The sequence below is a fragment of the Nomia melanderi genome, chromosome 2 (genome assembly GCF_051020985.1).
Source record: "Nomia melanderi isolate GNS246 chromosome 2, iyNomMela1, whole genome shotgun sequence".
Lineage (NCBI taxonomy): Eukaryota > Metazoa > Arthropoda > Insecta > Hymenoptera > Halictidae > Nomia > Nomia melanderi.
This window is the reverse complement of record NC_135000.1, coordinates 15,152,689-15,176,956: the sequence shown is the minus strand read 5'-3', so window position 1 is coordinate 15,176,956 and position 24,268 is coordinate 15,152,689. Positions and strand designations below refer to the sequence as shown.

Sequence of the window (24,268 nt, the reverse complement as noted above, 5' to 3'; positions counted from 1 at the left end):
TGAATAGTGGACAAAAAATGACGAAATAAATTTTGAGATTTATTTATAGGTTAGATTATTTTACCAGTATTTTATAATTATTATTTTATTTTGGGAATAATATTAAAATTTGACTTCTATTTAAAGCAGACTATCTAAAATGACGAATTTCTTGCTTTCATGAATTTGATGTGAAGCTTTTGTTGAATTTTGTTTGTGCTTTATATGCGTGTTATATATTATAATCTGTTTACAAATTTGTAAGCTACATCTTAATACTAATGGTATTTCGGCGATATCTTTATTTAGCAGGATAAACGATATTTACATTTTCTGCTTCAGGCTACTCTTTCTTCTTTATATGCAACCGTCGCAGTGGTATATTGTGAATTTCGATATGGTTACTCTTCCCCTGGGAGCAATACTGTCTCTTCAAAGAAAACATACACGCGGGTCTTATAATATTTTTCTCATTCTATCCATAAACATAAATGTTGAAATTCTATATGTTTTGCTGTGAACTACATAGAGATTTATCTATTGATGCTCGAGATTTATAATCTTGTTCATGATTGTCAGAATTATCCTTCAAAATAAAAATGTTGCATTTGTATTATTTTATTTTTCGTTCAACGTTATTCCTATTTATAATACAAAATAAAAGAAACCATTTTTATATGAGAGTTCCTTTTGATAAGACAAATTTTGTACTTATCTAACGCAATATGAAAGCATATATTGTTTTCGTAATTATATTACATTTATTATAAGTACATTTCCTACATGTTGACGATTATGATATCGGTATGTATTATATATACACTTGAATATATAAATAACTGACAATTTGTTTATGTTTAAAAAAATGATGCTCTAATAAAATAAAATTTGCAGCACAGGATAAGAAGTGAACTGTGTAAAGAATAATTGCACTTCAATTACAATTTGAATTTTATACCTCAATTTAAACGTATTTGTTTCCTATTATTTTATATATAAAGGATAAATATTACCCAAGAAATTCAAATATTCCATCGTTAACGATTATTACTTATATCATCATTATCTTATAACAATATATATATATATATTTCATTGTAGAATGAAGACAAATTTTTACTAATCAAATGAATATTTAGTTTTGTGAAAGAAAGATGGACATAAAAAATTGAATTCCACAATTTAATTTTTAATTTATTTTCTCCTACTCCTGTTTATTTAGATTCATATTAATTATACAAATGTAATATTTGAATTATGGATATTTATACAAAACAATATTGTATTGAAGTAATATTCAGAATCAAACATTAGTCATTTATATTTTCCCATAAAAGGCAGTAAAAGAAATTGATGAAATTCTTAATATTGCATAAAAATAATTTAACTTTATTATATTTGGTAGATTAGAAACAGTAAATTCAGCGGATCATAATAACAAACTGCTTTTACCGTTTAAATGCAACAAGGGTCCTCAGATCCAAGGCCATTTTCATCTCCGCAAAAATTTTCAGAACTGGTCTAAAAGGGAAACTAATTTAGAAGTGGGGTGCTTTGCACAGCACTGAGCGAGCTCTGACTTTTCTACTACTATGATACTCATTGTTGACCGTCGGTCTCAAACCATTCTTTATGCCTCCGCTAGGTTTATTACTCCACTGCATTGTTGCATCCAAATGCATCTACAAACATAAGTAAAATTATTGTTTTAATTCATAATTAAAAGAGGATTGTTGTAACAGATGATAAGGCACTGGAATTTCTCGAGAATGTATGAAACGCACTTTATCAAATTCCAATTTAAATGCCTGAGGTTCGTGTTCCTAACAAATTTACCAGTACATGGTGTTAGTATGTATATACTATACACATTTCTAGCATGCTCGAGAATGTATGCCTTGAATGGATTACGCCATCCTCGTCTCTTGAAATATTAAAGGAATTTACTTCCTTTTATAAATATACAGATTTATATGAAAAATCGTATCATAACCATTTTAATCCTGCTTTATTTATTAAATCATGTATAAATATAAGGTGTGCATATGTAAATATACTCTGCCTGAACTTTACCATAAAGAATCATTCACTTTAAGAGACTTTAATCCTGCTTTTTGCACAACAACCTTTAAAACTGCAAATATAAAACAGGTATTACAAATTATAATAAAATAAATGTAGAAAACAAAATGTAATGAAGCTGGAAAATTAAAAAAAATGTAAATTTATATACAAATTGATAATATTATATTATACTTTTTACAAAATGTAATACATTTTCCATTAATTCGTTTCTTTCGTCCATTTGTTGGATGTTGCACTGTAACGTTACACGTAACATTTCATTTTTCGATCCAAAATTCGTTGCGACAACGAAATATTGAAACAATGGTGACATTAAATTCACATTTGGAGATGATGCGCGCTATTGGTTCATTTTCAACGGATTAATGTCGAGTCGCGGGTGGCAACGGTTGGACAAAATCTAATTGATGAATCAGCATTCAGTGCGTGTAGCTTATGCAGGCTCGCTCATCCGTGTGAACGATTCCGCGAAGAGTATTGACGTCATTACGGGGCGAGTATTTACTTTATATCATTCACGTTTCATTTGGTATTCATAGAAAACCCCTGGCTCTGACATTCGCAGAGGCGCAAAGGGGATGTCCTCCTCAACAGGCTGTAGGAAAGTAAAGGGGGGTTGAAGAAGAGGGCTGAAGGGACGAACGTGGAAATTGAGACTGCATCTATCATCCTGAAGCTAGCTCAAAGAAACCGAGACGTCTCGGCCTCGAAGGAGCCGGCTCGGCTAAGGTAAATGCTGTGTCACCTCGACTGCTGGGCATATCAGGCCAGTGTAAACAGATCTTACAGACGTATTTAACATTTTCTCGAGACACCGGGTCAGACACTCATCGGGAGAGTTAGTTAGTGCAGTTAAATTGACTTTCTAAAATTTCTCAATAGAAATTCCGAAAGTGCATCTATTGAGTCTTTAATTGATTTACAATACAGTTTTCGTATTGCTAAATCAATTTTTTAGTAATCTACATTCTTCTGAATCAGTGAACATCTATACAGAAAAGCAAAGTTTTTTATAACATGCAAATTTATATTCTGTGCCATGCAAAATTCTATTTTCTACATCAACGGATTATAATCGATAAGTACAGAAAGAGATTAAAGAAAATCAAATGTAACAAATAGATAGTTATGGAAATATAAAATACACAATAACCTAACTTTACTGTTTAAGGATTCAATCCACGATTAATAGTAGTAATTACGTTCTTTGTTGCTATAAAGACATTTTTACTGCTTGATTTTTGAATTTCACAAAGAGACAGTTCTTGGGGTTAAGTTATTACAACCTGAAATATAACAAATGGGGTGATTACACTTGTCACATATATTATAAAAATGGTTGTTCATAATCCATTTACATTATATCATGTGAAAAAATTTAGTTAAATGCTACTGCAATTCTTTTTACTTCCACTGTCGTATATTATATCTTGGCTTATATCTGAAGTGACTTTAACACGAACGCAGAAACCATTGGTTAAGTATCTTCAAATCTACAATAGCGACAAGAAAAAGTGAGGTCCGCGGACAAATGGCCCATGAACACTCGAAATGGGTTTCCAATGCCCGTGGATACGAGTCCATTCTACGTTTCATTGACAGAACAATTCTAACTCGACAAAGTACAATAGTCAATTGGTCTTTTATTCAGGAGTTACCGATTGAGTCTTTTCTTTTCAATCAAAAAGCTAACCTATTTGAACTCTGAGTTTGAACCCTTTTTATTTTTCGATGAAAATAGACGCGTACTATAATTATATTTAATTGTTGACTTGATTTCTACGTTTAGAATAGTTTCGTAATAGGATAGAAACAATAATAATTTAATATGCATAATAGAAAATGTGTTAATGAGTAATCCATTGTAAGTTTAATGTAAGTACTTATGCTTGTGTTTATTTTGTAATAAGTGTTGAATTTAAGAAAAGTACTTGCAAGTAATATTATTCATGCATTCGTGTATCTAATTTTATAAAGTAATTTGCTGTACTCGTATAATAAGATTGCGTAGGCTGTGAAATGTAACTCAATATATATAAATATATTCATCAAAGTAAATACAAATTTTTTGAAAATTCATAGTTTGAATTTTTATGAATTACTATCAATTTCTAAAATATTATTCAGATTTACAAATATACACAGTCGTTGTTGATTTAGTACATTTTATTAAAACACTAGCAATTTTTATCATTTAAATAACTTGCTTTGTATTTTCAAATAATGACTTTTATATTTCTTTACAAATGATTTTTACTTATTTGAATAACAAAGAATCAAAGAAAACACAAGAAGTTACATCAACAAATTACAAATACAACGAATTGAAAATACTCTTTTCTTCTTTAATAACTTAATACAACCTACATAAGCAACAAAACCATAATCGAAGAAACCAATATAATCGTGTTTGAATGAAAGGATGACATAAACTGGCACAGTACTGATAACCAGTACGTTTATTCTTCACATAAAACACGTTGGATTGAGGTCAAAGTCTTGCAACATACATATAACAGAACATGTAACAGTCAGAACAGTCCTCGACTTGTCATTTGAGGAAAAGCAATAAATAACAACGTTCATCCTCGAATACCTTGGAGTTGATTAAATCTCGATTCGCTTCTCTGACCACGATACGAAAGGGTTTTCATGCCGAGAGACCATTAACAATGCAGAAGAAGGAAGGTTATGGCGATATCGATTCGCTTTCTTCATTTACGTGCTCACCGACGTCCCTTCCGCTTTGTCTTTCCGAGCTGCTTGTCCTTTTCGAACCTTACGGCAATTCGGAACGCTGCGCGTCAGAAACAGACCTTTTCATCCACGTCGTCAGCATTATTGCGCACGCAATCTGTACGTACAACCCTTTCCTGGCGGTTTGAGCGCTCGCAAACCTGCAATGAACATCACCAACACGCCTCCGTTTTTCCGGCGGCGACCCTACTTCTCTACCCTTCTTCGCCTACGGTTGCACTCGAAACGATGTTGCCTCGTGTACGGGCGGCACGTTCAATAGATACGAAACGATCAATGAGATACTCGTTTGATACATACGCAAGCAATGTGCTCCTTCCAATTCTTGTCTTACTATCCGCACGTGTTACCGAGACGATCCTATGTATCGGGCAAACGAAGATAAGATCGTTACGCAAATAACTTGGAGCGTTCTACGGAGGAATTCGTAATCCTTAAGGCTCCCATATACGCTGAACCATGCGGTGATGCAGGCATCGCTACGAGCGAGGGGTTCGAGTCTTCCAGTTTTATGATACATGTTGCTCTCAAACGAAAAGTGAAAAAGTCTAAAATCCATTCCTACAAATAATGGGTTTGTCTTTCAATGTTTCATGGTATACGTTACACTCAAACTATAAGTGATAAAGACTTCAAACGCCACAGATTTCAACGTGTATAGAGACTTCTATAGATGGTCTAAAGGTGAATCTCCAGCGCGATCGAAGGAAAATAAGAGAGCGATGACCATCTTTGGAAAATGGTGTTCAGTATGTGAACATTCTTTATTACCGAGCCTTGACATTTAATTAGCTTGGTTTCTAATGCTTCCAAAGGATTCGCCTATTCTTCTGTTTCTTCTTTTTCATCTACGTAGTACTGTAGGAAGTTGACTCGATGTCTAGCGAGCCGGCACGGGGATAAGAAGGGCCCTTCGCTGTGTGTTTTGTTTGTAGTTTCGATTGGATACACCAGGTTATCCAACAAGCTCTTTCGCGGGTCAGGGCAGCCTTGACTGCCCATAGGCAAAATTTCGAGAAAAGGTACAGGCATACGTTCCTGAAGTGTGGGAGATGTACTTGTGTCAGTGTCCGTGCGTTAGGGCTTTAACACTAAAACTGCCGAGCAGTTAAATTGACTTTTTGAAATTCCTCTGTAGAAACTTCAAGAGTGTATCTTTCGGAACTTTAATTGATTTATAATTCAGTTTGTGTATTGTTAAATTAATTTTCTCAATAATTTCTCAAAGAAACATTTGTCATCTTTTGTAATAACTGCAACATGAAGAAATCATACCTAGTATTTTACAAAGTAGGATATCAGACAGAACCAAAATTTGAAAAAAGTATATTTCTTGGATCTGAAAGAGTTGAACACTTCATTCATTTAGACACCAATATTATTCACCTTGTCTTATGTTTAAATCTGTTTAGTCACTTTAAATAATTGTAATTTAAAAAAATACTACAATATAATAATGTTAATTCCATTGATAACGTTTTTACGCTTCTGACATAGTAAATTCATTTTCTTTTGACAGTCGTGAATTACGCTTAATATTGTGTCAAAACTCAAAAAAGAAAATGAGTTAAAAAGATCACTACTATTTTAAAAAAAATATATACTTTTTAGATTTTAAAAGTATATAGTTCCTGCAAAGATATTATTTGCATTTTTATTTAGAATGCACCGAACATTGCTTCTACATGCAGATGTACTATCAAAAGGCGGGGAAACAAATCGAATGATTGTAACAGCATTTACTGAAATGGCGGCAGCGAAGGAAGAGATAAAGAGGTCTGTAGGAAAATTCATTCTTCTAGAATACGTTACTACATACGATCTAGCTATATCCTGTCGAGTGATAAATTCAATATGTCTCCCGTGATACCCCTTGAGAACCTCTAGCTATTGGTACATGAACGATACGTTCGTACCGACATGCTTCAAATATTTTTCTTCGTATTCGCCGTGTTTTGAATATTCCTTTAATATATTCGGTGATTAGTTGGGGTGAATGTAAAAAGAAAATGTGTAGTACGAGTCTCTACACATATATTGTCGGTTTTAAATGCCTAAGTTTATTGTAATAATAAATTTCTTAAAGATTTACACATTCGATTGAATATTATTTAGGAAACGTTCAGAAGAAATTGGACAAGTTTGAGAACAATAATTTACGTAAATATAAATAATAAATTTGGTATGTTCTACGATATTAGTGTATAATAAAATAATTTTCTCACGAATTTATTATTGAACAATTTAAACAGCTTAACATAATCATGTATATTAAAATTAAAAATATTAATAAAAATAATTTATCAACTTACTTGAAAACGATAAACATGTAACATGTAAAGTAATTGACGTTGAATAAAAATGTGTGTTTAACAGACTAAAGTAACACCAGATAACTAACAGTGTAACGTTAGAATTCTAATAATAGATAAAATTAATAACTGTTCCTGTTTATCTTCGCTATGAAAGAACAAGTAATGCATAAACTATTCAAAATTCTCGTGGCAGTCAACCTGTTAAAAGACCTACGTGTTTTCTCCGTTATGGAGAGCAAAAACCAAGCTGCCGCTTTTTGCACATTCTGTAGTGATTCCACCGCAACAAAAACGTAGTTGATTTAGTTGCAACATTTTATTCTATGAAAGAAATTAAAAAAATTATACATTTTCTCAAATGAACTTATGATCTTTTAATCTTTTATGTTGGTGTGATTACAGTTTTTTATTCCACATATGAAATTTCTGCCATTTGACACTACTTTAAATAAATTATAATTACATAGCATTTTGTTCTCTGAATGTGAATTAAAAAAGTAATTTCCAAATATACACGTATAAAATTTTATATGTAGTAAGAGTATAAGTATAAATAGTATTTTATTATCTTATTATAATCTACATAATATAATCTATTGTATGAATAAAATAAGAGCTTCATAAAAATATTGACAGCAATAGAAGGTTCTATAAAATACAGTAGAGAATATAACGTATTAGTTATTACTTCATGATATATCATTGTTTAAATAGTTAGTTATTTTTTATATAAGAAAAAATTTTTATTATTATTATCTATTTTGATTATTTTCAAAATAAAAATTGTATAAAAGTAAATTAAGGAAATACTCAAGGGAAATGTAGATGTAAAGTGTATATATTGAAATCAAAGAGTTCGGTTTCGTTTAGCTCAATGGCAATGTCGAATGAGTGTTCGACTCCCAGTCGAATGCACCCAGGATCGATTCCCGAGATCCACCAAAAGTCGGGAAATACTTTGATGCTCTCTCCTCCCCAATGGGGTCTTCCTTCGCTTTTCTTATCTTTAAATAGACCACAGTAAAGCTCCATTCGTATGTTATCAATTGTACGTAATGGCGTTCCCTAGCTGTGGAGATTAATTGTGCTGTGTGTCGCTATGTTTCAGAGTTTAAATTAAGTAGCTCTGGTAACACAAACTGCAGCCACATAAATTTATATATTATTATCCTCTTATTTAAGTAAAATTATTTTAAATGCAGTTTATTACTAATGTTTATTGGAATATTATTTCCATATTACATATTTTCATATAGTCTCTCCTTATATATGCATATGTATCAGATCAGTCCTTAAGTTCTTTCAAATTTTTGTGGAACTTTGAAACATTGCAACTAAAATATATTTTTCTTACGAGTTTAAACAATTGTATAGTTTTATACATTTCATATATTACTACTTCCATTATCTGTAATTTATGACCTCTAATTTATGAACTTATAAATAATTCTTCTATTTACTTAATTTGTTTGAAAAAATTCTAGTTGTGATCCAGAAAAGAAATTAAGAAATTAAAGATACATATAGCTCAAAAACGAATGAACTTAAATCATGTATTTAATATTTAATATATTAAAAGCTATACATTCCAAATTATTCACTCTATTCATCGAAATAGAAGGAAATATAATACTTGAAATTAAATCACGAATATATATAACGCAATTAAAAGCTAAATTGTTAATAATTATCAAAATATAATTAATCTTATTTTATCAAAATTAAATTAATAAGAATAAATGCAGTGACCTATAAAAATGATTAATTCAAATATACGCGGTCTCGTCTATATTATCACGTTATTTACATTATACGTACATTTTGAAAACTATAAATATGTTTCATTTAATAGTTTCAAATGTTTTAATTATCATACTTATAAACTAGTAACAATTTTAACCATAATGTTCCTTCATGTATTGTTTCCTTTTTTCCCGCAAATTAATTTTCGTCTAATAATAAAACATTCTACAAATAATAATTGTATAAATACAATTCTCTAAATACAATTATATTTATTTCCAATCAAATAAAAATGATAAAATATAAATGAATATCATTTCGTGTTTATTCGATTCACATGCAGTTGACGGATCGATCGTAAACCCTCGAAGACGTTTATTTTGCGCTCGAGGGGTTTGTTTATTCTTTTAACAGATTGAATATCCCTTTCTGCATTCTGCCTTTGCTTGTGCATCATCGGCATGTAGAAATGCAGCGATGCACAGAACAAGGTAATTAATGTTGAAGTAAGTTGAAATCACTCGGAACGAAATAGGATTACTCAGTAATTGTGGCGGACCCATGAATACGTTTCTATATCTGTGCTTGTGTTTCGGGATTGTGCTGTTACTCCGTGACTCCGCGAACCTTGGAAATGTGCGTAATTAAAACGTTCAAATGGTTGTACGCTCTAGAGACACTTGTACCGGCATTATAGCTGTACACTAACAGACATAATTTCCGTTTGTGTTGCAAACGCATCGTAAGAAACTTTCTGCAATATAATTAATTACCTGAAGGATACTTTAACTGAATGTTACATGTGTTTCATTTTTATGTCATACGAATTATAACGTAATAAAATGATTTTCATAGAAGAATCACTGCCCATCAGATTCTATCTCGATTAAATGACAATTAAAAGTGCAAAGGTGTTTACATAGTTAATTCGCAAACTATGTTGTTTTTATGTGCTTTAAAAATACTTTTAATAATAAGTTATTTATCATTTATAATTATAATAATTTATAAAGTGTTCAAAAATTTTAGTGATTACAGTGTAGCTTATATTTATTATATTAATTTTCATAGTTTATATAGTATGGCTTTTATAAAATGAATTATCACATTAATATGATAATGTAATAATGTAATTAATGTAGCATAATTAATTGTTTTTTAAATTTTTGAGTAAGTGTACTTACTTTTAAATTAGATACTATTTTTTCTGTAAATTTATAATGAACTATGATATATTGTTTGTTTGTATCATTTGAAAACGTTTTAATTTTTAATATTTTCAAAACTAGTTTTCTTACATTTTAGAAGAATGTAAGTGATGTAAATCACTAGACTACTATTTGTAGTAGCAGCAAACGCTGGTTATCCAAAGCTCATTTAATGGCACAACCAATTATGCGTTTACTGTTTAAACGAATGTACGGTTGAACGAACATTGGTTAACCGAACATTTGATTATTCCAGCATCGTTTAACCGAACATCCTTTTCTACGAACATTGGTTAACCGTACATCCGATTAACCTAACGCTGTTGAGGTTACAACGATGTTCAACAACCAAAATTAAATATGTTTAAAACCACCAAACCGGCATCGTTTAACCGAATATCTTTTCGTACGAACATTGGTTAACCGTACATTCGATTAACCAAATACTGCTTAGTTTACAATATTATACAATAACCACAATTAAACGCCTTTAAAGCTTCCAACATTTTTATAATGCGTTTAATAAATCCATTTAATATGATTGATATGTTATCTCTATAAAAATTGTAACGATAATTTCTTTAGATATTCATTATAGTATTCAACTGAAACTTATTCTCAAAATCATTTCGAATATTCAATGCTTTAATGATATCAATAATTGCGAAAGAAAACTGTAACCAATCATTTTGACTGGTCCAATAGTTCTAGCATTGAAAGGATGAAAAAAATCATTATATTGAAAATATTTTCGGGTTTGTTAGTTTTAAAATATTGGATTGATCCGCTCTCAGCTTCCAATTTTTATAAATCCGTTTCAAACGATAATATTTGGGAATAAACATTTATGTACTGTTTTCCTTGTTACTAAATTTCATAGTTGTTGTTCTCGTTAAAAACTTTTATGAATGCCAATGTTTGAATATCGTTTACTACTAGCTTGTTGCAATAAGCGATGGAAGCTATTTGTAATTTAGCGAAAATGATTCTTATTACATGAACTCATAACTATTTTAAGTTCACGACAGTCTATACATATTTTACTTAAGATTTCTCTTGAAAAATGTAAAATACGATTGTCCACAATTTTAAAATGAAATTATGATTCCTTATTTGACCCGATACTGAGACATACATATACACGATGAAAATAGTACTTAACATCGTACAGATAAAGGTTTCAGTAATTATAGTTGCATAAAAACATATGTTGCAATATTTTGTCAGATATAACGTATCTTATAAATGAAATAGTATTGAAAAACTGTAAGTAATGTCGGATTATTTAATCGAGAAATACACAAAGTAAACAAATTTTGTTTAAATAGTATTAACAATGAACCCACAGTATCAGATTATATCGTCATATATAAAAACATAACACATCAGATAATCAATAAGAATAAAGGAAACCAATTCACACCGATGTCAAACGCACATTGAATGAACAAATGCATAAATTGAATTTCTAACAATTAAAAAGAATTATTAAATTTCTAAATATGTCACGTGTTATGACTAATAATAAAGTATATAACATTAATTGTAAAAAGGGTTTTAAAAGAGATGTTACCTATGCACTTTTAACTTAAATTTCAAACCACTCATAAAAGTATAATTAAAATAGTTACTCCAACTAACTGTAATACATTGACAAACAATAATCGAATTTGGAAAAAAGTAAATTAATCAGGAGTTTATGAAAAACCAAGGTCCTATATGTGCGCAGTTTCAGCATACAACTTGTACGTGTCTGCGAGAGCTGTTTTGCAGTAGAGCGTTACATAAATTTGAGGTAAACCGTGCAATAGCGGAAACTCAGTAACAGCATGAATACTAAATTTACGGTTTGCTGCAGTTTTGAGGGGGAATTGTATTTCCTGTTACATTTTCGACGAAGTTCACTAATACTCACTACTAAATTATAGTCCGCTCTCGGGACTAATTACTTTGGCTCCAACAAGTACTGTTAATCTTGTCTATGATTTATGCGCATAAGATGTACTTTACACAGCAACGTGCAGGGAAAGAAACCAGAGATATAACGAATTCGTTAGATTTCGTAGCCAAGTTGTTTGATAACTTGAAATTACAATTGCTTCTTATGAAACATTTACATATAACTATATATCCAATAATAACAAATTATTTCTATATATATCTACCTCTCACGAAAGTATTAAAAACCAAGAAACATTAAAAATGTCTGATATTAAGATTTTAATAAGTACATCCGCTACCTGACCCCAAAAATACCTATCAATCATAAAGTCCTAGATATTTCATCACGTTCCAATACCTTTGAACCGTTCAGGTCTATTCATATCGCAAAATCAAGAATTTGATGAAACAAAATTTAACAAATTCGTTGCACTTCGTAACTTTCAAATTGTTTAATAACACGATATTGAAATTACTTTTCACAAGATTTTTACATTGAAGTATAAATGTATTCAATAATAACAAAGCTTTTCTGTATGCAAACCTGACAAAAAATATTGATAAAAAAAGCGATTCAAAACGTCTCTGATGCAGAAAATTTAAATCCATCCACTCCTATTTCCAAAAAACTTTTATTATCAATCTCAAAGCCTTGGATACTTTATCACGTCCCAATTCCTCCGAACCGTTCGTCTCCGTCCATATTACAAAATCCATAGGGCCCCGCGATCATAATAACACCCTTTAATCCGCTGAAAAATGCCAAGAAATTCGTCGAGCAGGGAAATCCGCGAAAATTTCCTGGAGGACGGTAAGATTTAAAGCTATGTTCACATCGACTTGGCCTTGCTATAGTGTACCACGGTTCGAAAAGTCCCTGAATAAAGTGCAGACGGCTCGAAAATCTGTCGGTCCACGTTGCATGACATGCCACCATCGAAGTGGCCAAAGCCTTGTAAAGGGGCGGACACACGTATCTGACGAGAATGCTAGCGGAATGGCACAGAGCAGAAGTTTTTTTCTGGGTTCTGTTTATAAGATACCGATACACTAGCAAGAAACTTGCAACATCTTTTTCTGACAACGATTCTCATGATCTGTGTAAATGCATCTGGGATTGCTTGTGGTAAGTTGAATACACTTGTGATAGTAATGCAATAAAATAGAATAAAGCAAAGTAGAATAGAATAAAATAGAATAAAATACACTAAAATACATTAAAATAAAATAGAATTGTGAACTTTTAATAAATGTCACAAATGTATAATTGTATTGACGAATAGTAGGTACCGTCATCGTCGAAAATGAAATAAGAACAGATGAAAGCTGACAACCAGTATTACTTTCGCAATCATTCTTGTCTGTGGCGCGTAATATCAAATAATTTGCTATATTTGTTTCAATAACGCGTTTCATGACCAGTGTAAACGCATCTAAGATTGTTGGCAGCAAATTCAACCCACTCGTAATGGTAATGAAATAAAATAAAACTGTAACAGGTTTCCTCTTAGTGCTTCTACGTCTTACGGAAAATCTGCGCGCTAAAAGCTCGGTCAGTGTGGACACGGCTTAATAATCGCTTTTCCCGTGAACTCGGGCACACACACCGGGAGTCGGTTATAGAACAGCGGCGGTGTAATAACCTCCGTGGCCCAGATACGGGAGAAAAATCGAAGTCGACGACAGACATATTGGATGCTGGGAAGATAGTTCCCGTCTCGATGTTTTTGTCCCACTTCTTACGCCGGTAACTCGGCGCGCCTCGAGCCCCGACATCCAAATATCAATTCTCCTCAGGACACACGTGCGCTCAGGGTAGATCGATGCGATTCGGGGGTGCATAATCTCTTTCGTGACAATGCGCCTTTTCTCCATCGACGCTGATCGAACGAATCGGAATAAAGTAAAAATGCGACGTCCGTTTTACCACTACCCTTGCGTTTCTAGAAGGGAATACGTGCTTTCAGAAACGACGGATCAGATAGTCACGGATTTCGAGAGTAGGTTCATGGTACACGGTGGTAATTCCTTCTTCTTTAACACAGGGTTTATGGACATTTTTTGTGCAGTTTATTTTATTGTTCCTAGACGAATTGTTGTTCATCCATTTAAATCTTGGAAATTCAAGGTTTAAACCTTTTGTCTCTTAATATGTAGTTTTTCCTCTAAATCAAAGAAAGGTCCAAGAACAGCTGCTTTCCAGTGAAATTGAAACTTTTCGGTGAGAGGAATAAGATAAGTACTAATAATAATATTAATTAGCACTTAAATTGTTAATGTGTACCATTCGGAACGGAAGGGTTAAAAGTAGATAATTATAGTTACTTTTTAAATCTAATTTAATTTAATCGTTATTAATTCTACATTCAGGTATCAATTTTGAATGAATGAGTTTGATTTAATCTATTACGAATCTATTATCAGCAGATTCTGTGGAATTATCTCGAATTTTATCGAACATTCGACAATCATCGTTTAAAATCCGTTTGTCTGCGGTTAACCCTTTACGTCCAAAACAAAAACTTTTAGGAAAAATAAATACTTTTATAAAAACTGTCAAAAAACAAGAGGGCGTTTACTATATCGATTTTGTACTGGTGGCTTCGCGGCTACTACACTGGTTCGCATTTTACTGATATTGAAATATGTGGTTTCAAAGTGATGCTACCGGGACTAAAGAGTTAAGCAATGGGTTCAAGTCTTTTTCACTGTGTGCACGATGTATTGATATATTCGTATCGTACAGAAAATAAAAAAAGGCTCAAACCTATTGTAATATTGTCTACGATCGGGCAGGTCGATTCTTAAGTCGTAGTCTTAGGTTCTAGTCCAAGTAGGGGTCATGATTGACGTAGTGATGTCGAAAAAAAAAAAGTAGAATCAGTGATTCCTTTTGTATGCAGTTGACCCATTCAGTGCCAACTACCAGATATCTGGTAGTTTGTTATTAACCTTGGTACTCTAGGCAAGACGCTCAAAATTTTCCTGGCAGTGAATGGGTTAACTGTATTGTCAGAAGTGTGTTAGTAGGACATGGTTCAGAAAAATCTGTCTCTTTTTCTGGAAAATTGTACAGGGGAAATGTAGTAGAAGTGTTCGTAGTGTTGCATTCCATATTCACAATATTAACAACAGTTATATTTATAATAATGGTAATAATAATAGTACTACTAGTAACACTAATAACACTAGTAACACTAGCAATACTAGTAACACTATTAATACTAATAATACTAGTGATACCAATAATGATATTTACAACAATAATAATAATACTGATGATGATGGTAATAAAATACGGATAATTATACTGACGGCCTACAATCGAAGGTAGTAGGATATATCACCCATTGTTTATCCGTGGACAAGTCTCATCGTGTATAGAGACCTTTAGCATGTTCGGCTCGAATAGAAACGCAGCATAGAAGAGAACAGTGTCGTTTTGTTTCATCGTGGACGATTAGTCGGCGGTCGAAACCCTGTTGTCTACAGCTTGCATTCATTGGGTTTATCGGATCGTAAGCCCGGGCGTCCGTACGCACGCTTAAATTAGCGTTACACAATAATTCAGCCGTTTCGAGAGCCCGTACCAGGTTCTCACGCTACAGCGTTCGTTAATTCTTTACATATTTATTTATTGCTATTGTGCGCATTCACCGCGCTTATCCGGGATTATTTCCGCCGTTCGCGTGAGTTCGTTCCGCATCTGCATACATCTTGTGCCACGCAAGTTATGGGACCCAGAAATGTGATCTTGAACAAAACAATTGTGCATTCCGGTATCATAGTTTATCGAGATTAAATTTTCATGCGCACGAATTTGGGAGAAGAGATAAGCCTGCTTTTGCAACGTACGAATGATTTGGACAAATTAAATATGTTACCGGCGTTATAATACTCGACCTCTGCAATATGAACGGTTACGGTATTTGCATTAAAATTAAATGAATTTTGTGAGATCTTTTCAAGCAGAAGGAATTATAGAGGAAATTTTATTTATAGTAATTTATATACTGTCATTTGATTAATATGAATTTTTGGAATTTTTAACATTAGATTTATGGACATTTACTGAACAGTTTCATCTATCGTTCTTAGAAAAACTGATGTTCGTTGATTTAGATCTTGGAAATTAGAGGTTTAAAAGTAGACAATTAGCATACATATTTGCGGAACCGTATCAATCAAAATCGACTCGACGTTTACCAAATAATGTTTATAAAATTTAAGATGAGTCACATTTACTCATTCCGTAAATTTAGTGTTCATTATAAGTAATATAGTAGGATAGTACTAATTTTATATGTTTAACAATATAGATAATAAATTTAACAATAAATAATAACCCAGATAATAATTTCTAAAGTTCATCCTTTTTTCAATGAAATCTATTTTTCAATGCATTGACTGTCATACTAATCATATACCTATATATGACACAATTTTTTAAAACTATTGTATATATTAATCTTTATGGGAATGGGTTGGGGAAACGAAACTTCGTTAGAACTTGTAAAATTCTAAAAGTTTGAAAAATATTACCACAGTAAGTCCTAACTTTTCATTTTATATTCCATTAAATAAAAAATTTCTTTTTCCTGTAATTTCTAGGTATTCTGTTCAATGTAATTCAATATTTTTTATATCATTCTCTTGACAACATATTTCAACCTTATTAAAATCAACGAGTAGCACGCTTTTCTATATAATTAGTAATTATTAATTATCAAGATGTTCTGCTCGTTAAGTTAAATAAGCCACAAATATTTCGTTGTGAATAATTATCACTGAAATTCTCGTGTAACGCTAACATCGACGTAAATATCTACATGAAAAATGTTTCATTAACTATCGTGCCATCAATTACACCTAATGGAATGTTAACACTGCCGATTATACCGTGCAAACTTGGTTAATGAGTTATAGGCAATTTAAGCGGCAAACTTACCACCTCTTTTTCCCGCGTCGTTCTACCAGTAAAATTCTATTCACACTTCTGCCCGGCGAAATTGCCTTCTTTTTTTGCAGAAAGATGGAGGCTGCGCGGTCATTAAAAACTGCTGTGGCTGCCATTTAATACCTTGGTCTGGCGGTGATCGTTACGGCGAGGGGGATAGAGTAGCGAGAGATAAATGAATTAAGGGTCGAATGAATAATCTCCGAGGTAGCTGTCGATGGTACAAAGACCGCACCTATATTTTAGTCGTGCTGCACTTAGTTGCACGATCCTCTTTTTACCCTCTGTCCCCTTGTTTCCTAAGTTTCCCTTCTTCTTCCTCTTTCTGTTTTTCCTTCGTCCTCCTTCGGCATCGCCGAACTTTCCTCGAAGTCGACGGCGGCCATTGTCTGAAAGATTTTATTCAATTCTGAACTTGGTTGGGACCACAAAGATTCTTTTATCGGAATTAACGCATGGCAAGCTTTCGCCGAATCCGGTGTCGTATGGACGTTACAATGATATCCATTCTTCTCGAATGTTTATATTGGAATTGAGTATTCCAATGAGAGCAATAAGGTTATCTATAGCTGGTAGCTGTACATCTGATTTTTTTGAAATCACTGAAATTTATGAAAAGGTTTCTGAACAAATTTGAAGGTTGTTGTTCGCGATTGTAATTATGAAATGCAATATATTACATATTTTAGTGATAAACAGTCTTTTTATTTCATGAAATTTCATTAAAAGATTGACGTTTCATTTAATTACTATTTCTTATTTACAGAAATGAAACTTTAAGAAAGTTTTGTATTTAGGAAGTTTTGTATTTAGGAAGAAATGATGGATTTCCTGTTTTAGTTGGTTTTTTCCAAATGGATACACTGCATATGAAAGTGTGATTAATAATGATGGATATCGAAGGAATAAATGTTCAAAATTTTCTACTTAGATACATGAAACTTGACAAAACATGGGCAAACCAGAAAAGGACTGGAAAAACAAAACTACGTTTTATCAGTCATGAAATTGTCTAATTGCAATTGTAAAAATGCATAAATGAAATTATATATAATAAAATTATTCAATGAAATATTCCTTTCTTTCCGGTATATTTCATGAAGTATTCAAGAAGCAACTTTAACTGATTAAAACTAATTTGATAAGCTGAAAAATGCTTAGAATGTTATCCAAGTCGAAAGACAGTGCATATTGACACATGTATATATGAGTATATTAATGCTGTGTAGCTTTCACGGTTCATAAATTCCTTGACGTGCCTTCAAAGTAGAGATGAAGGCTAGTTATTAGTTGGATAGTTCCTCTGCTTCTCTAGTTTAGTCCTCACTCAAGTGTGTTGCGTTAACTAAGTATTTCTACGAAACTTAGAGTAGTGCATCTCTATTAATTTACAGATTAATAATTTATTAAAGCATGCTAAACAACAGGTATTAAGGTACAGCGTTATTAACTTGGAAAATATTTTCTCTTCATACTTTCCTTAGCTAAGTTTAAAATGTTTGCATTTTCAATAGTCATTACAGTGTTTCATATTTTTATAAACACTTTTCCAATCTTTTGATTAATATTATAATGTTTCCATTCTATTGAAAAACTATGTAATATTTCCGTTTTATTGCAAACGTATGTGATATATTGTATAGATCTTTGAATTTTCAAAAGATCGAATGCATAATATTAAAAATACTTCTTGCATTAACAACGTATTTGAGTCAAAACCGCAATTATGTAATAAATAAATTAGATCAGTTATGTATACTGCTTCAAATAAATGGATCGATAAAAATTTGACACTAGTACAACCAAATTTGTCAAAGTGATGAATTTTAAGTTTCTTGTTTTAAAGTTCAAAAACTATTAAAATATTTTTATCGAAGTTTATATTGACCTTTATTGAAATAAAGGATTGGGTATACAGTAATGCTTGCTTAAATTTCACAATTTCGAGTCGCAAAAGTGAAATTTAACCGAGCAGAAAAAACAGGAAGAAGCTATTTGAGGAAGCTTCCAGGAATTGACTTGAGAATAGCCCGATAAAGACAGAGAATGGATGTAGTGAGTGGTAGCGATTACAAAGCGATGCCGCATGCTTTAAATATAAATGTACAATGAAGAAAATTTCAATTGCAATAATTTTAACCTTACCTTCTGAATTGTAGTGCCAGTGAATTTCTGAGATTGTTGTGTTTAAAATAAGTCTAAACACGATGGAAATCGGACTAGTTTCACCAACTTAATGTAATTAACGAAATTAAAGCTTCATTTCCCCCAAATCGATAAAGTTAGACCGACTTACGTCGTGTTTGGATTCATTTTAATGGAAAGTATCTCAATATTCCATGGGTACTATGATTGAAAAGGTAAGGTAACACTTCAGAAAGTTTCACATTACACTGAGCTTGAGACAGTGAGTAGTGGGGGAAGAATAGGGATGGTGCAGTGGAATTAAGCCGAGCAGATGTCTATGGAATTGATGCGAGCATCACTGTATACGTAAATCTATTTTCATTGGACACTCCATTTTTAACAATAACTTCTACATATGGAATATCCGTGTACACTAAAATCTATCAATATGATAGGTTTAGTGATTTTATAGATTATTGCAACTATAACAAAAAATTGATCAAGTAAATACGTATCGAGTTTGGTTGTAAATTACGGGACTTATGGACCTGTAGTAAATGGACGGTCGTGACGCTGTCTATTTCCCAAATAAAGCAAACTAATGGTACAGTATTTCGATAACAGTTTGTATTTGTTATCTGAAACTGATAAGAGGAAATTTATTTGCAGGAAATATTTTAAATAGTTACAGCCACAAAAATTGTTAACATATCGTAATTAGTTTTTCATTTTTAAAATACTAACAAATAAAGTGTTTTTTTTAATACCCGATAAATTAATAGATTGATTTATTAGAAATAAACATACTTTTAATGTTGATTGTTCTAGTGTTAATAAAATGTTTATTTACTATTTCTAATAAGACTAAAATCTATATAGTTTTAAAAGAAATGGAAGCTTCGAGATCTCTGAATATTCAAACGATATTATCATTATTAGGGATTTGAATTCAATTTAGTAACCTAACAGATTATATAATTAACAGTGATATGCTTGCCTTCTGCATCTGACACATTTGGATTGCGGTTTGTAGTGCGATACACTCTGCCGAATTTCCACGAATTTTCCTGTCTCCTAACAACTACTGTTTACTGTTTCATTATTGATTGATAAATACGTACCTAGAAATTAACGTCTGATATTCAAGTTCGCAACGTTTGCATTTTCATCTTTGATTATTTTGCTAATTTTCGTATACAAAAACAAATGTTCATCGTTTTCATTCTGTTTTATAATTAAATGATAGACCTTCACACACAAATACAATTTTTATTCATTATTTCACATATCCTACATATCGTTCGTTATAGTAAGACTTTGATATTATATATTATATTATTAATTAGTATCTTTATTGTGTGTTGCTATAAAAAGTTTCTTTAATTAGTTTCTTTAATTAGTTTAATAAAATAATTCTGTCCCTTGACTTATGTATAATTTTTCTTTAAGTTAACTGTAAAGATGTCATCGATATTTTATCAGGAAATGATGAATATTTATACTGCAAAACTTTCGAGTCTAAAGGGTTAAATTTATGATAAATACGCAATCTATGTCAATACTTTGGATTCTCTTAATCTGCTCTTTAGTTCTGTATTTTGGGAAGAGTTAGAATGAACCTACCGGGCGTATCTTATGCCTTCATTCGTGAGGAGGTCACGAAACCCTGATATTATCAGATTTTAGTATAGCTTATGGTCGATTATTGTGGGTAGAAGATGGTGGTCTGTTGGGTCAACCTCATCGGTATATTGGTCCACTGGAATACTCACTCTGTTCAATCGATATTTGCACTGTATCTGAAAGCACAATGGTACTCCAACAATGTTTTCACTACTTTTCTATTTCACTTTTTCTATTCTTACTGAACTTCTGCGTGCATAAAGAAAACTAAGTTTTTTCAGAGACTTTTCTTGAGAAAGTTTTTTTATAAAAACTTTTTACACGGTTACTCTAAATTAAAATATTCATGTAAATTATATGCATTGTATACTTTATCTTCTACGAAAATGTATTGCATATAACCTTCAGATATTTTTTAATTTGTCTTCATTTAAATTTGCTTCGCTTTTATAGTAAAGGAATAGTATACAAGAAACACTGTGATTACACTATTAAATAAGTCACCGATGAATTGAAGTTTTCAAAATACTCGAAAACAATTAAAATTTGTAAGTTGACTGATCTCAAATAAAAATGTTCAATAGCGTAAATAATTAAATAACAATGTAACATAAAAGTTGATCCAAAACAATGAATAATTGTTCCTTTTTATTTTTGCTAAAGAAGAACAAATGATACGTAAAACTCTAAAGATTTCCACGGTAGTAAATGTGTTAATTCAATGCAAGAAATCTAATGCGAAATATGTAAATAGACGGTTACAATAAAATATCGTATTTTCACTGCGAGTATCAAGTGATTTAATACTTGAATGTGTAGGCGTGTGTATACGCGTGCCATAAGTAAAACGAGATGGTGGTGAATCTCGTTTTGCCAGTGGTTCACGATAAGGAAAAATTCTCAAGATTTCCTCGGTTCATCTCCTGAACAGGAACTTTATTTCCTGGTGTAAATCGGAGGCGGAGATGCAGACTTGTTACCCCAGAGACGTACTTTTACGAATCTAACCATTGCAGCTGCAGCTATAAATCTTTCCAGGATATTACTTAATGCAGTGACGTTTCGAAGCACGATAAATCGACTTCTGCTACTTTCCCGTCAATTCGTGTCGGTACTTCACTTCGGTTGTGCCAATAAAGCGTTGACACATATTATTTCGCGTATTTCTATTCTTCACGCGTGAAAATACTATTTCACAGTTGTACATCAGTCATATATTTATTAAAAGTTCTGTCTTGAAAACTTAACCCTCATAAGTGCACAAAATGAAACTCAACTCAACGTTTGAATTGTTAAAAAATAACACTTTAAAAATGGTAAGTTATTTGTATCATTTCGAATAATTTTCCTTTGAATTATGAATCTGGAGCAGATGCTTTAACATATTGTTAAAAGCAATGAATAAATTTAGTGAATAGTTTTGCTGAAGAGAAAATACCATGAGAAATAATTTTATCTTATTTGTTGAATTATTGTTATTGCAAAATGTCGTTTTTATTGTCCACGGAATGGAAGATTATTTACGTGGAATTGGAAACATTCATATTTTAAACAATATTTTATACATGTATGGGCTTGTGCCTAACTCAGATCTGCATTTTATTTAATTATTATTGATTAATAGTAACTTATTATTTTATGATTTTGAGATTGGAAGTTGCAATTAAAAAGTTTACATGGATAATACGTAGAACACGGTGTTGGTACTAACTATCGGTAAAACAGGAAGTTATCGAATGACTTGAACTTCTCAGTTCTAAGATAATCATAATAAATAATCATAATACATCAATTTAATAAAATAAAAACACTTTTACAATTAAAAATATTACTTGTTAGTAAAAAAAATTAAGACTTTAAATGATAAAGAAGAATAAGTAATGTGGATAGTCGTATGTATCCATGTTTTCCGATATAAAATACGAAATAAAAATGATACAAATCGTTATTATATTTTTTCCGATAATGTCGTAAGTTGCTCGAGCAGGCTTTTCGAACGTCTACCGCAATACGATCATCAAACGGTTTTTAAATTGAAACTGCCAATATTTTCCAACGATATACGAACCGTTCCATGAAAATTGTGAATTCCACTCCTGTTCACGATTCAAATCTCCTCACGTCACATGGAAAACTCGCAAAAGTGGCTAAATTTGCCGGTGACCTCGTATCCGCGCCTTTTGCGCATACATAAGTGTTTCCAGTTCCATGGCGAGGCTCTTCTTTCACCTCGTTCACGACGAAACTCAGCAAGTTTAAAAAGGTTGCGATAGTTTAACTAGATCGGGAATACTTGTAGCCAAACTTACCATTACGATAACACTGTAACTCTTGATAGAGCTTTAGCTGATAACGTAGGAAACTATCGTGAAGTCGGTACCATCTAAAAGTCAACGCCCTTGGAAAGTAAAAATCAGCGAAACGAATAAAATGTCTAAATGTCTCTTTCTTTCATTCTGTGAATCGACTTAATATAAAATTGTTCTTATCATCATTAACTTTTGTAAATTTATTTTCTGTCATTTGAATTATTATGCATAATCTTATACGAAAAAGAGTGTCACTAATCAATTTGAAATATTAAATATGTTGTTGTTTCTCGTGCACATAGTGCTCGAGTTTATAGTTTTCGAGATATTCGCAAAAATATATTCAATGTTATGTCATAAGTCCATGTTTTTTTGTTTTCATTAGTTTAAGTTAGATTCATGTTAAGCATTTATATAATTTTCCACAATCTGCTATTGTTATAATACTTATGTACATATATAACATGTATAGTGGAGTTGTTCAGAATCATTTTCTTGATAATATATTTCAACCTCACTAAAATCGATTTAATACAAAATAGTTTTTATCATCATTAATTTTTTAAGCTTACTTTTGTCTTTTGAATTATTATTTATAATCTTATACACTTGCGTCGTTTGTGTCATTGGCTCTCGAATAATGTCAAACGAGAAAGGAGTTAAATTAATGATAAATTAATAGATTCTAATTGAGTATTTCTATCCGAGTAACAAAATAATAAGAAATAAATGAAGTGTGATTATATTTTCATATTGCTTGTAGCGTTTACAACATTTCGTAGTAAATAACTTTTTTGAGAGTTAGGATTCGAAGAAGATTTAAATATAGTATTAACAATTCAGTACAATAAAAATTTATTACACCAGATGTTACGTTCCATCTAATTGCCTTTCTTATTGAAGAATATAACGTATGTTTTGTACAGTATTGAAACATTAATTATAAAAAAATTTATCGTAGTAGTTTGTGGGAAAGACTCTAAACTTTCTGATAGCTTTATCTTTCAAAAGAGTAAAAGTAATTAAGAAAATCGAATAACAGTTTTTATTTACTTTTCACTTTTATAATCTCCTACACAGATTCAAGTGAAATTATATCATTAGTCGATGAAAAGAAGAGGTTAATGTATTTTATTCTTTATTATCTGAGGACGTGTAGTTATATTTATATATAGCTTTATGTCCTTTAATAACACATGTACTATTTTCATTTAATTTAATTTT

General features: G+C 31.5%; 1 protein-coding gene and 1 long non-coding RNA gene across 2 annotated transcripts in view; one reads left to right on the top strand and one right to left on the bottom strand.

The window, feature by feature from the left end:
* The window catches only part of LOC116431104 (uncharacterized), a 297,657-nt gene that overhangs the window by 14,323 nt on the left and 259,066 nt on the right, over nt 1-24,268 (top strand). The window lies entirely within an intron of this gene.
* On the bottom strand, nt 17,256-23,045 carry LOC116431105 (uncharacterized). Its single transcript, XR_004235853.2, has 3 exons — nt 22,804-23,045; nt 20,736-20,911; nt 17,256-17,374 (listed from the first exon to the last, which is right to left on the bottom strand). It is a non-coding gene; the product is annotated as an uncharacterized LOC116431105 (long non-coding RNA).